Raw genomic sequence first — 15231 nt, forward strand, 5'->3', positions numbered from 1 at the left:
CTGTATTTAACACTAAATTCCATATATTTCTCATCTTGATTGCCATTCAATATTGCCTATATAGGAATTAAAACACGCAAAATTGAAAACTAAATCTTGTTTTGTTAGCAAGTAAGTAAGAATCCTAACAATTTTGATAGATTATCTTTATCCCAGCAATTCTAGAGGAAATGCCCTACAAATTTACATCTATGGAATAAATATATTTTATGTCTAAGCCCCATTGAATTTTATTCATTACAATCAAGAATCCTAAAATACCAAATATGACAATAATTCTTTAAGCTATCACTCAGGCAAATTATTTATCCTAGTTCCTGTACTTTGAATTGTGCATAACTGGTAATTGAATAGGACATATTGTCATCAAATGGTGGTTTATAAGTTGGTGTCATAGCATGCTTCCACCAAATATAATTGTAAGTGAAAGAAATGAGGTAAATTATTTGTGAACATTTCTGAACATTAAAAATTAGTGCTCTGTTGACTTAAAAAGAACTTTGGAAACACATTATGGCTGCTAGACCAGTTAAGTCTGGCAATATCATTTTAATAGATCAATTTTACACTACTATTTTTTCTAGGCTACAACTTGGCTAAATTTCATTTTAAAGGACATTTTATGGCCAAGATCCAAAACCTTTCACATCATAACTTGAATGCTAATGGAATAGTTGTGATTTAAATCTGTGAAACAAAATCTATTTTTCAATGGAGGAAACAAAAACCATAACCACAAATATTTTCAGTTTATTAACTCAACCTTGAGAGATATTTTTGTATTTTTTAATCATTATTTAATGATGAGAGATTTTGTTTAAAAAGGTCAGTGTCAGAGCAGAAGCTTTGGAAAACTGACTTCAAATGTTGGTAATACCACCTACTAGTCATATGATCTACAAATAACTTAATATCTTGTAGCAATGAATTAAGTTACTGCATGAATATTAAATGAAAAGTTACTTGTAAAATGTTACTCTGAATCTGACACATATTAAATATATAATTGGTGTTGCTTCTACTTTATGCTACAAATATTATTACTATTAATAGCTTTAAACTTTCACTTTGTTTTATGATGAAAAAATTCACATTCATTATATTGTTTTTCTTTCCTTCCTTCTTTTATTCCATTCTTCTTTTGTTTTTTTATTCCTTCCCTTATTAGTTTTGGCTGAAAATATCAAAATAAATAATGTCTTAAGAGAAATCCTAATTCTGATAGAAAGTGATGAGCCTTCATTTTACATTAAATAACAAAAATAAGGAAATTATTAAATGACAGTATATTTTTGAAATATAACTATATAAATCATTGCAGACATTTAAGAATCCAAAATTGGTCTCCAGTTCTTTGTGATGTGTGCCATTCTCTGTGGTGTGAGATGGTACTTCATTCTTGTTTTGATTTGCATCACCCTGATTAGTGATGTGAAACATCATTAATCATGCGTCTTTTGGCCTTTTGTATTTCTTCTTTGAGAAATTGTTCATTTTTCTCCCCATTTTTTGATGGGGTTAGATGTTTTTTGCTTGTTAAGTTCTATCAGTAACTTGTATATCTTAGGTATTAGCCCCTTATCTGTTGGGTATTGGGAAGATAGCTTCTTCTATTCTGTGGGTGGCTTTTGTATCCTAGGCATTATTTCTTTTGAGGTGCAGAAGCTTCTCAGCTTAATATGGTCCCATCTGTTTATCTCTGCTTCAGCTTGTTTGGAGAGTGCTATTTTCTCCTTGAAGATTCCTTTAGACTCAATGTCTTGGAGTGTTTTACCTATGTGTTGTTCTATATACCTTACGGTTTTGGGGCTGATATCAAGGTCTTTAATCCATTTGTATTTGGCCTTTGTGCATGGAGATCTAAGTTCTTTTTTGGCATATAGCTGATCAGTTATCCCAACACCACTTGTTGAAGAGGCTTTCCATGCTCGGTTTTGTATTTCTTGTCCCTTTATCAAAGATTAATTGATTGTATGTTTGGGGAACATTCGGTAGATACTCAAATTTACTCATTTATCTGAGGGTCTGTCTTTATTACAATACCATGCTGTTTTAATGATGATTACTTTGTAGCACAATTTAAAATTGGGGAAAGTGATGCCTCCTATCTTCTTCTTAAAAAGTTGTTTTAGCTCTTCGTGGGTGTTTATTGTTCCAAATGAATTTCAGGAGTGTTTGATCCATTTAATTAAAGAATGTCATGGGTATCCTAAAAAAAATTTCATTAATTCTGTACAATGCTTGGGGAGTATTGCCATTTTAATAATTTTTAATCCTCCCAATTTATGAACAGGATTGAGTCACCATTTCTTTGCGTTGTCTTTTATTTCTTGAAGCAGTGAGTATTTTGTAGGGTTTTTTTGTATAGGACCTTCACCTCTTTAGTAAAGTTGACTCAAAGGTATTTGAGTTTCTGAAGCACTAATGTAAATGGGATTTTTTTTATTTTATTGAGTCCATTGTGAAATACAAGTTTTTCACAGTTATATTTCATGCATAAACTGACAGAGAATTAGGGCCATTTCCACCACAAGTGTTGAAATTCCTCAACCATAGTTTCAAGCATGCATCTCATACCTTTAACTTTAGTCCCCTGAACTAATGTAACAGGTTTATTTTTTGTTTAGCTTGTTATATGTTGGGTCTATTGATTCTATTGTCATTGACTTTGGATTGGGTAATTATATCTGACTTTTCTTTTTTACTCAAAGCTCCTGAGACCACTTGGCACTTGGTTCCATCCACTTTTTTTCTTTCTTTTCTCTATTTGTAGAAAGATATAGAAATATGAGGCATTTTGCTTAAGATTATGGTTGAGGATTTTAACACTATCTAGAAGATATAAATAACACTAAAATAAATTAAAAAAAGGGGAGGAAGTTGTGGCAAGATGTTGTTTGATTTTTTTGTTTTGCATAGGTGCAGTAAATGTTGGGAAAATTATAAAAAATATTACCGTGGCCTAAGACAGTGCTTCTCAAATAGTGGGGCGTGCCCCCTGGGGGGGGACATGAGGCTCTGTAAAGGGGGGTGCAGTTGACTTCAGCAAACACTGTCATAAGAAGCTAAGCCCCTCTGTATGTCTCTGAAGCTGAAAGTTGCTGTGTCCTGCTTCAAACCCTGCTTTGAAAAGCTATGCATTGCAGCCATTAATCCAGACATCACCTCTTATTGAAAAATCAGCTCAAATTATTTTATATATTTTTGTTTTGAAGGTTAAAGTTTTTTTTAATAAAGATACTATTTAAAGTTGCACTGGGGGGAGGGCGCAAAATTTTTTTTCTTCTTCCTAGGGAGGCATGACCGAAAATAATTGAGAAGCACTGGCCTAAGAGACACAATGTGTCCAAACTCATAAAGCATATCATCATAAGACTAACTACAGGCTCTAGGCATATTGGTGCCCTACTGAAAGGTCTTTATGATCCCAGAAGTTCTGTTTAGTTGAGGTTGTCCAAGTCAGTCTTCTGTAATTAGAAATCTTGGTTTTTGCACAGATCCTAGGATGAATCCTAGGGTAAAGTCTTTCTTTATGGTCCCAGGAGAAGTTCTTCTCAGTCGTAGTTATCATAGTTATTCTTCTGTAATTAGAGAACGTTACTTTTGCACAGAGCATCTTCTAATTTCATCTCATTGTTAGGTGGTGAGGTAGGGTAACTCGCCCTAAGATCTAGTTGTTGTTTCCTCAATGTCAGGGTGTCATATGAACCTACTCTGAAGAAATTTGGTGCCAAAGTTGCATTAAGGCGTCTTAATTCTCCCCACAGAATTTTATTCCTGGTGCTGGTGCAGGAAACTGTGCCAGTTCTAACGTTGAGATATGACATTTGGGGTGGATGGTCAATGTCAAATCAATTGAAGCATAAGTCTCCATGTCTAATGTTCAGGTTGGAGTGGCCCTGCACCATAAAATTTATGGGTTCTTATCCCTAATAGATAAGAACTTCTTTCTACACATAGAATTTCCCATTTTAGTGTGCCTATACAAAAAGGAACAATGCCATGTTACATAACTACTTCATCTGGGTTCAAAAGTAGCAAGCTATACAGTCTCTTTGTCATGATTTTGACCTGAGCTTATATCCCAAGCAAATATATTCTACTAGAATTTCCTACTAAGCAGTTAAAACTTAATAATAATAATATTAATAATAATAATAATAATTTAAAAATGGATGGTAGGGAGAAGCTACCACTACAAATGAAATTCCTCAACCATAGTTTCAAGCATGCATCTCATACTTTTAACTTTAGTCCCCTGAACTAATGTAACAGGTTTATTTTTTGTTAAGCTTGTTATATGTTGGGTCTATTGATTCTATTGTCATTGACTTTGGATTGGGTAATTATATCTGACTTTTCTTTTTTACTCAAAGCTCTTGAGACCACTTGGCACTTGGTTCCATCCACTTTTTTTCTTTCTTTTCTCTATTTGTAGAAAGATATAGAAATATGAGGCATTTTGCTTAAGACTATGGTTGAGGATTTTAACACTATCTAGAAGATATAAATAACACTAAAATAAATAAAAAAAAAGGGGAGGAAGTTGTGGCAAGATGTTGTTTGATTTTTTTGTTTTGCATAGGTGCAGTAAATGTTGGGAAAATTATAAAAGATATTACCGTGGCCTAAGACAGTGCTTCTCAAATAGTGGGGCGTGCCCCCTGGGGGGGACATGAGGCTCTGTAAAGGGGGGTGCAGTTGACTTCAGCAAACACTGTCATAAGAAGCTAAGCCCCTCTGTATGTCTCTGAAGCTGAAAGTTGCTGTGTCCTGCTTCAAACCCCGCTTTGAAAAGCTATGCATTGCAGCTGTAACTGCAGCTTCTTGCTGAGGCGAAAGATGAGAGGCTGAGAGCATGTACTTTCTCTTTGGGAGCTGGGTGGCAGCTTTATGGATCCGGGGAAGTCCTAGATCCTGGGCAGTTAAGAACTGAGGATATAGAGCAGGGGTGGCAAACAAGTTCGACACAAAGAGCCAAAATTTTAAACTGTGAGAATTAAAGAGCCACACCACGCAGTGACCTGCCAAGACACAAAAGCAGCTAATTTTAACAATAATCTATTAAACACATATTGCATTTTGCCATTTTGAGTGAGGGTAAAAATCCTGCAGTGATGGTGAGGGTGTGCTGGGTCCTCCACACTAAGAACTAACGGCAAGATGCGACCCAACATGTGAAACACGGTCAGTGCAATTGTTTCCGAGGGATGGGAGACGGGATGCCGCGTCCTGGGGTCAGGACTCTGGGCTCCTCAGAAGCAGTAGAACAAAATCCAAACTTGGCAAAGAGCCACAGTATACAAAGTAATAATAAGAGGCAAAGAGCCGCATTCATTTTTGCTGGGAGCCCTGGTATAGAAGTTTAAATAGGGAGAGATAACAAATCAGGTTAAGGGGTGAGAGGATAGAAGGGGTTTTGTAAGGTGGTGAATGGGGGAGACTGTATACAATATAGGAACATCTATGTATTATACAAATTAGGCAACATAGAGGAGTCCAACACATATACACTTCCAGAACCCACTTGTAGAAAGACATTGGAAATATTTTCGTAGGTTGTAGTTGGAAGACTGACCCTTATGAAATGAAGAGCCTGAAAAGTATTGGTAGGAGGCCCTCTTAAAAGGTTTGAAAAAATTTGTTAGTGAATCCATCTGTTGTTATTAGGGAGACTTTTGATTACCATTTTAATTTTCTCAATAGTGATGGATCTGTTTAGATATGCTGTTTCGATATCTATTTAGATCATCCTGGAATCATCATGGATGATTATAAGAATCCAAGAATTTATCCATTTCTTCCAGGTTCTTTTGTGGAATAGTTTCTTAAAAATAGTCCGATGATTACTTTTTGAGTCTCTGTAGTATCTGTAGGGATCTTCTTTTAATTTTTAATTCAGTTTATCAAGTTTTTCTCTCTCCTATTCTTTGTAAGTTTGGCTATTGCCTTATAAATATTGCTGATTTTTTTCAAAGAACTAAATTTTGCTTTCATTGATTTTTGAATTGTTTGAATTTTTACTTCATTAATTTCTGCTCTAAACTTTGTTCTTTCCTTCTGCCTACCTATTTTTGATTCATTTTGTTGATCACTTTCTAGTTTTCTAAATTGTGTCATTAAGTTATTTATGTAGGTCCATTCTTCCTTACTGTTGTGTGCTTGTAAATCTATAAATTTTTCTCTTAGTGCTGTTCTTGCATGTCTCACAAATTCTGATAATTTGTGTCTTTGTTCTTATTTGTTTCCAAAAATCTTTTTGATTTCCTCTATGATTTCATCTCTCACCCACTTGTTCAGTAGTGAGCTGTTCGATTTCTAGGTGTTGAAGTTTTTCCTTTGTGTCTGTTTGTAGTTTACTTCTAATTTCAGTGGATTATTATCTGAGAAGGTAGTTTGTACAATGTTTATTCTCTTGATTTTATGGAGGTATGTTTTATGGGCCAGCATGTGGTCTATCCTGGAGAATGGTCCATGTGCATTGTACAAGAATTTTTATCCAGTTTTCTGGGGGTGTATATATATACATACATATGTATATACAAATATGTATATATACATACATATGTATATACATATATGTATATATATATATATATATACTAGTGACTTTCTTCCATTTTTCCTTTTAGAGCTATTATATTCTTGTTAGATTATAACCTGGTTGACCTACAAGGGGTGACAGGACAGTGTTGAAGTCTCCCACTATTATTGTGTTGCTATTGATGTCTTCCTTCATATTTGTCAACAATTGTTTTAAACATTTTGCTCAGCCCTCATTGGGTGCATATATGTTAAGGAGTATGATTTCTTCCTGTTGTAAATAGCCTTTGGTTATTCATAAATGTCCATCTTTGTCCTTTATAAATTTGTTAAGTCTAAAGCTTGTGCCATTTGTTATTAATATGGACATTCCAGCCTTTTTGAAAGAGTTATTTCCTTGTATTATTATCCTCCAACCTTTGGTGTTTAGTCTATGTTTGTTCTGACTATTCACAAGTGTTTCTTGTGTGCAGCAAAATTGTATTTAATTGTATTTAGCTTTTTGATTTATTTTTTCATTCTGTGTCTTTAGCTGGTACATCTCATATTTTGACATTGATAGATATCATTTTTATGGGATGTACTGTCATCTTTATGTTGAACTTAGATGGGTTTCTTTGTCTTATTTTAAAGTACATTTTTTCAGTTTGTCTTTTAAGGCTGGTTTTGAGACTATAAGTATCTGAGCTGTATTTTTAATCCATGAATCTATGTATACTTTCTTCAAACCTGAATATGAGTATTGCTGGGTGAAGTATTCTAGGAAAATTATTCATTTCATTAAATTTTGTCACTATATTCCACAACTGCCTTTGGGCCTTGATGGTCTCTTGTGACAGATCAGCTGTAAATCTTAAGGATGCTCCATTGAATGTAATTTTCCTTTTCGATCTTGCTGCTTTGACTATTCTATCCCTATTTGTGGCATTTATTATTGTGACTATGATTATCTTGGGTTGCTTTTCTTTGGATCTCTTGTAGCTGCAGAGTTTGGGTATGCAGAATTTGGGTGCATATACTCTATTTCTGGGAATTTTGCTGCAATAACTTCCTTAACTATTGGTTCTTCATGGAGATTTTTTTCCTGGGTCTTTTGGACTTCAATGATTCTCATATTGTTTCTATTGAGTTTACCAAAGACTTCTATTTTCATCTGTTCACTTTCTTTGAGGGTTTTTCCCATTATCTGATCATTTGCTTTAAGGTTCTTTTCCAATCGCTTGTGTTGTATGAAGTTGTTATGAATCTCATCTTCCAGCTCACTGTCCTGGTCCTCAGCTGCTGTTACTCTGTTGGAGGAATATTCAAGTGAGATTTTTATTTTGCCGACCAAGTATTTCTGTCCCATTGTTTCAGTTTGGAGTTTTCTCATTTCTATTTTTTATATCCTCTTGATTATTGTTTTTGTTTGTTTGTTTGTTTTGTTTGATTTTGGGTCACACCTGACAGTGCTCAGGAGCTACTCCTGGCTCTACACTCAGAAATTGCTTCTTGCAGGCTCGGGAGACCATATGGGATGCTGGGATTTGAACCACCGACCTTCTGCATGCAAGACAAATGCCTTACCTCCATGCTATTTCTCCAGTCCCATATCCTCTTGATTCTTGTGATTCATTCAGCTTGATTCATGCTTTCTTTGAGTTCTATGAGGATCCTCCATATTTGTTCTCTAAACTCTTTATATGATTGGCTTAATAGATGGTTGGTACTTTTCTGTTCTTCATAGCTGCCATCTTCTTTCTCTATGCATGATGTTGGTCTGTGTTTTTTCTCCATTTTTATGCTTGCAGTGTGTTGATTCCTGTGTTTTGTGCTAGGGTGTATTGACTAAGAGATGAGTGTAATTACAGAGTAAAGCAGAGTGGCCTGAATTCTCAGCTCTGCCCTTTGTGAGCATGGCCAGCTCACCTAGTTAATGCATGGATTCTGCAGGCTCTTCTGGGCAGGGTTGGTAAAGGATGTGGGAAGAATCAGGCTCCACTCTTCTTGGCTGGGTACAAGTCACCTTTTCTTATGTGGTTTCTGCATGCTCTTCTTGGTGTGGTTGGTCCTAGCACCAGTAGCTGCTTGTCTTGGTGGCAGTTGTGTTGAAAAGTGTTTGGTGGTGATCAACTACTTCTTAATTTTTTTTCGGCCACACCCATTTGATGCTCAGGGCTTACTGCTGGCTAAGCGCTCAGAAATTGCCCCTGGCTTGGGGGGACCATATGGGACGCCGGGGGAGTGAACCTCTGTTGCGATCTTTCCTTGGCTAGCGCTTGCAAGGCAGACACCTTACATCTAGCGCCAACTCACCAGCCCCATACTTCTTAATTTTTTTTAAATAAAATATTCACATAGAAATCATGACAGCAGGAGATGCTGGAGGGGGCAGAACTGCTACGGTATTTGCTTTGCATGTGGCCAATGAATTCAGGTTCCATTCTCAGGTTGATCCTGAGCACTCCATGTTTCCCCTTACCTGCCAGGAGTGATTTCTTAGTGTAGAACCTCTGAACACTAATGAATATACCCAAAATCAAATAGAATAAATATGACACAAAAATATGACAAGAATAAAAAAAATCATGACACCAATTATCAAGGTTTTATTCTTTCCTTTAAAAAATTCACCAATGTGAAGATTGAGTGACTAATTAATCCAGAAATTAAATTTTCAAGTACATGAGCAATAACTTGCTATATCTCCTTTTTCCACAATAATCCAGTTTGGTGAGGGTAGAACCTGCCATTTGTTCTAAAATATAATCTAATTTATACTTATTTTAAGGCCCTGGCCTTACTCATTCTTTATCCAACTTGCAAGTGACAGTTTGGGAATACACAGATTCTCTGAATTTATATAATCCTTCTGTGCCTCTCCACATGATGTAAAACTCAAATGACCTCCCTATTGTGTCAAGTAGGTCTTTAATGAGGAATCTGAAGGGAAACAAGTATTAAATGACATTTTGGTTTTCAAAAATCATTCTTCTTTTAGAAGAAAACCCTCATCCCTCCCATCCCTGACATTGAATATAAAGGCATTCATGGAATAACATCAAAATGTCAGCATTTCATAATGGATTATGTGTGATTTAGGTCTCTTAGTTCTGTTTTTATACCTAACAAGTTACTTATTCTATTAATGTTTATAAAACCATTAAATCTTTTAAGTCCACTTAATTTTGTTATAATTATTTCCTTCAGAGGTGATTTTATTTGCTATCTAATACCACCAACTACATAATCAGTTATTACTTTTCACTTAAATTGTAGACAGCGTAGCTGATGTTTCCCTTCCCTTTATTCAGCTCAAATATATGAAAAATGTGTCCTAAAAGGATTGTACTTATCACTCTTTTTTAAATTACCTCTAAATGATACTTTTGTAATATAATTATCACCTATCACATACTTAAAGAATACTTGCCTTTACTATAGCTTAACCATGACCCCCAGAGGGTAGAGTTTTCCTGTACTATGTAAAACATTATTACATACATCATTAAAATAATTTGTGAGCCTTAATTATAGTGGTTGCTCAAATGACCTCTTTCTTCACAGAAAAAATTCAAAGAGCTTATTGTTCCTTGAATTGTTTCTTTTTTTTTTGTTTGTTCTTTGTTTTTGGGCCACACCTGACAGTGCTCAGGGGTTGCTCCTGGGCACTGTCGAGTGTGACCCAAAACGAAAAACAAACAAGAAAAGAAGTAGCCAAACTTTTTCTGTATTTCTGTAGCCAAATATTTTCTGTATTTTGCCAATTCAGAATTAACTGAATCTGTACTACTATGAGTGATGTAATATAAAACTTAAACAATTAAGACAGGCTATAGACCGAGGGATCAAACTGAAGATATGGGGTCAGATGAGGAAATATAGAAAGAAAAACAAGATATAATTATGAATTTTCAAAATACTCTAGTGAATAAAATTGAAGTAAAAAAAAAAGAAAATTAGCAGTTTGGAAAAAGATATGAAAATTGACTGATACCTTTTAGCTTGTGAAAATAATCATCTATGTGAGAGAGAAATCCTGACAGTATAAGCTATTGTACTACTTTGTCTCAGAACATAAATAATTAAAGGGAAAGAACAATTTATTGTCAGAAAATTCACTAAGTAAATAGAAATGTAAGAGTTTTACTTTAGTAGATATGTAAGTTTTTTGCCAGGAAAATCAAAATAAAAGAAGTTGTAAAGAAATAAGTTAAGAGGACTTTTCAAGAGACTTTGGTTAAATTTAAAATGGAGACAGATCATTTGTTGATAAGTATATATGTTTGATGCTATAGAAGGTTATATATGTAATAAGAGTTGACCTAAAAGATCTTGGATCTATGGATAACACTTGTAATATAAATTAATTTGACAATGAATGTATAAGTATTAGAATATAATATTTCAGAGACTAAAGTGACTCTTTATGTAATACTTTCTAACTTAGGCAGTAAGTAAAAGCATCTTGTTCCACCTCTGAAATTGAGGGGGAAATAATGGAGGGAACCAAAACCAAACAGTTCTATGATGATTAAGTAGTAATAAAAATGATCAGACTTAAACACCAAATCTAAAGTCAATGACAACAGATTCAATACCCAATATACAACAAGCTAGACATAGAGGGGACCACTTATTCTAGCAGCCTGGGGGGTAAGGGAGAGGGATATGGGATGCAAGCTGTGAACAAGGGTGGAGGAAGGACAACTTTGGTGGTGAGAATTCCCCTGATTCAATGTCAATATGTACCTAAAATATTACTCTGAAAGATATATAATCCACTTTGGTCAAAATAAAAATTATTATTATAAAAAATAAAAACATAAAAATATGGCAAGCTATTACTCAAAAAAGAAAAAGCTCATATTAAAATATAATTTATTCATCTGGAATATTTTGTTTGTAATAATATTTACTTTTCTTATAAAATAATGTGTATCTCATTTTGATTTATTTCATAATGACATTCCTTCTTAGGAGTGTACTCTATGTCTTATGATCTCAACAAATTATTATTGACTTTCTCTTAGAAGTTTTAACAGTTCTAACAAATTCCAATATATTATTCTCTTATGCAAGTTTGATTCTCCTATATTTTTACTCAACAGCTGTGTAATAGAATCATCAGAATTCCCCTGACATGTTCAACATGACTTCGATTTTTTTGTTTTATTTTTTGGCATTGGTTGTTAAGCCTAGGGCATTGATACTAAAATTTAGAGAGAACATGTTACAGCTTCAAAGAATTGTTAGGTTATCTTTTAATCATAATGTAAGTTTTAATCATGCGCTAGGACAAAAAATAGAAGTTTTTGAGGACCAAGGGAAAAATAGAACACTATATTTTGTAAAGAGGTATAAATATAGATAGCTTGGTGGGAAATAAACATTTTTTACTTATTAACTCTATCACGCTCTTCACTATGATTTCTAGTAAGACTACAGCTCATTGAATACCAGGAATGGAGACTGATATAGAGAAAAAATATTTAGTGCTGCACCACCTGGTGAAAGAAAAAGTTAAAACCACAAATTGGCTGCATCTGCATGATACTATACCCAAAGTGGGGGAGGACGAAGTAGGAAATTAAGGTAAGGAAGTAACATACCCAGGGTTACTCTTCACATTCAATTCACCTCTCTGGGCCACACTTTACATTTAATTTCAGCAATATCCTTTCCAATAATGTTCTTCCTAAACATCTACCTTGCAGAATATCCATTGGGAAAATTACTTTTTTGAAAGAGACATGCATGCATTTTGAGTGTGTCTTTAAATTTGCAGCACTTATCTTCTAAGAATTAAGTCATTATTTCCACTTGATTTAAAGAAAATAATTACTTTAAAAGATTTTATCACCTGAAACATACACTTGGTTTATCATTCTTCATCATTTACTTTAGAATTTCCTGAGTACTTTTCAGTTAAAAAAAAAAAAGGCACGATGTTTTATTGGACAAAAAAAATGAGGAATCAAATTATATTTTAGTCTGACTATAGATCTGTTTGCCCCAAACTTCATTTATGAACATGAAGCAAAGGAAGGCAAACTTTTTTGATTTGGAATTTGGTTGGTTTATGAAAGCAAATTATTCCACTTTGATGTTTGATGTACTTGAATGTTTGTTGTGATAATAAAAGAAGAATAAAGTCTGTGAATCAAATGAGTTTTTTCTTGGTGTTCTATTCTTTTAAAGTCCAGACCTTTTCTAAATTCACTCGATGACCCTAAGAAACATTTCTGAAGGAGATACTCCTAACTCTCCAGTAATCCAATAGCCTGTAAGACTGAGCTAATCCTGTAAGTGTTTTACTGCACAGCAGTGGTGAATTGGGTTTGGTGGATTATGGTCTTGCTACCTAATGGAATTCCTTTGTGCCAGTGCCTTATCCTCTCTCAAGAAATCACTGCACTTAAGCCTTGAAAATGTTATATGGTGATGAGTACTATAAATAGAGTCCATGGCATGAAAATGCTTGATACAAGGGTCTCTGTGGAGAGAAAAATTAGAAGTAAAATAAAGTAAAATAAAATGTTAAATGAATGATTTAAAATACTTCTTAAGACACCAGGACTGGCCTTAGCTCAGTGGTTACTTCAGCAAACTTGGCTGTAAAATACTTGTTAAGATATCATAATGGGTACTGTATTCAAAGTTCAACAGAAAATATCACTGTAATGTGAAACTATGATATCCAAACTATATATCCATGAATCACTCTTAACAGAAGCATTAAAATTATTATAAACATAATAAAATAGAAAATAAGGCACTGGAATATTTGAATTATGAGCACTATATTGGGAGTCCACATCCTGCAGTTGTTTTTATGCAGGTAAAAACTTTAGAACATTATTATAGACATGTGAAACATCCTTTAACTTAAACAGCTGTATTTATAGCAGCAAGTTTATTTGAAATATAAATAGAATATAAGCTGCTGAAGATTTTAAGGACAAGTTAGCTATTTCTGATAGATCAAGTTTTTCTAAAGGAAAGGTCACATAGATATATAGTTTTTTCATCATTTTGCTATCATAAAGAAAGCATTTCAAATATATTAAGAGCATAAGTGGTAGTTCCCAAATTTCTATCCTTCTTAAGGAATACTGCTGTGTTACAGTGGCTGCAATAAACCCTATCATTTTCTTTTAGGTGTTCTTTAAAAAACACTTTAATGCAATCTTGCAACAACCTGCATTTATCTGTAGACGTTAGGTAAGGATAAATAAGTAAAGATCTCTGATGTCTGAGATTCTTGGTGGCAGAGGAAGCATTGAATTGTATATTTAAGCTGGCCTTGAAAAAGTGTAGCAATAATAAACTCATTAAACTGCTTGTTTCCCTGCCAAGCTTGTTTTACAGCTTTTAAGTTAACAAGATGATCTTTATATTTTTGTATAAGTTTATTCTGAATTTTAGCTTTGTTCAAGTCCTGATGAACACCCTTCATTAATAATAGATGTAGTTCATGTATATCCTGCTATCTCCTGCAAACTGATTATTTATCTTTTCAATGGTCATCTTTAAGTCTTTTGGGTTGAAATACCTGTGTTGTCCTGCCCATAGGCTTTTGTAATCTTACCAAACTCTCTGCCAACTTGCCTTTATGTCACAGTGAATTTGACCTGTTAATGTCCTTCTTATAATGGTTCTGGTATAAGTGATCAGTCAAACTAGGAATATAATACAGGCATTGTAACACTTTAGTTCATCTAATAAGTGTTTCATAAATTATGAAATCCAGTAAAAACAGAAACATTTACAGCATTGAGACTCTAGAACTGGTCATTTCCACTCCCTATAATCTCTGCCTCATAATGTGGTATCAGCTTGCTGTTGAAGTCATATTTTGCTTCATGCTCCCCCCTTTTTTAATAATCTAGTGGTTCTAAGGGAAATTTTACACTCTTTTTTATAATATGGAACACTTCATGAATTTACATGGCATCCTTGTGCTGGGGCCATGCTAATCTTCTCTGTATCATTCCAATTTTAGTATATGTGCTGCCAAAGCAAGCACAAAGTTTATACTCTTATTATGCATTTGCATCTGAATTTTTTCTTTTGTGAGAATTCTGCTTCTGACAAGATGCAGTGGTACCCAAAGTCTCTTAACAGGGTTGCCACACAAAGAAACTTAAGAATATCCTTGTCCTAGAATGAGGAGATTACCACCAATCCATTCATTATCCATTTTGACAAAGGTGAATTCATTATTTTTTGTACCTGAATATCTTCTCTAAAGTGTTTTTCTACAGCTGTATAGGGCTTTCCTTGGGATAAATGTAAGAATCTTAGTGAAAATAATGTTAAGGATAAAATATCCATTGGGTAACATGCCTCTTTCTATATTTTTATAGTTGAGTTTTGAGAGTTCTGTGAGCTCTTTCAACTATGGCTTGTCCTTGTTGATTATATGGATGCCAGTGATATGTTTGATTTGCCATTCTTTACAAAATGATTGAAAATTATACTGGTGTAGGCTGGACTATGTTCTGTTTTTACTGGTTGGGGGATGCCTATAACAGAAAAGCACTGAAGCAAAAGGTGAAAATTGCTTTACTTCATTCTGAAGTCATTGGAATTCCCCATACAAAATGGGAATATGTATCTACCACCACAGATAGATATGATTTCTTTGAAAAAAAGTCAGCATATGTAATATCTATTTGTCACAACTCATTAGTCTATACCCTCAGG

General features: G+C 34.1%; 1 non-coding gene across 1 annotated transcript; it reads right to left on the reverse strand.

Moving 5' to 3' along the window:
• Positions 1-14444: 14444 nt before the first annotated feature.
• Positions 14445-14551, reverse strand: LOC126026162 (U6 spliceosomal RNA). The gene has a single exon (XR_007501581.1). It is a non-coding gene; the product is annotated as a U6 spliceosomal RNA (small nuclear RNA).
• Positions 14552-15231: the final 680 nt, after the last annotated feature.

This window comes from Suncus etruscus, chromosome 1 (assembly GCF_024139225.1).
Source record: "Suncus etruscus isolate mSunEtr1 chromosome 1, mSunEtr1.pri.cur, whole genome shotgun sequence".
Taxonomy (NCBI): Eukaryota; Metazoa; Chordata; class Mammalia; order Eulipotyphla; family Soricidae; genus Suncus; species Suncus etruscus.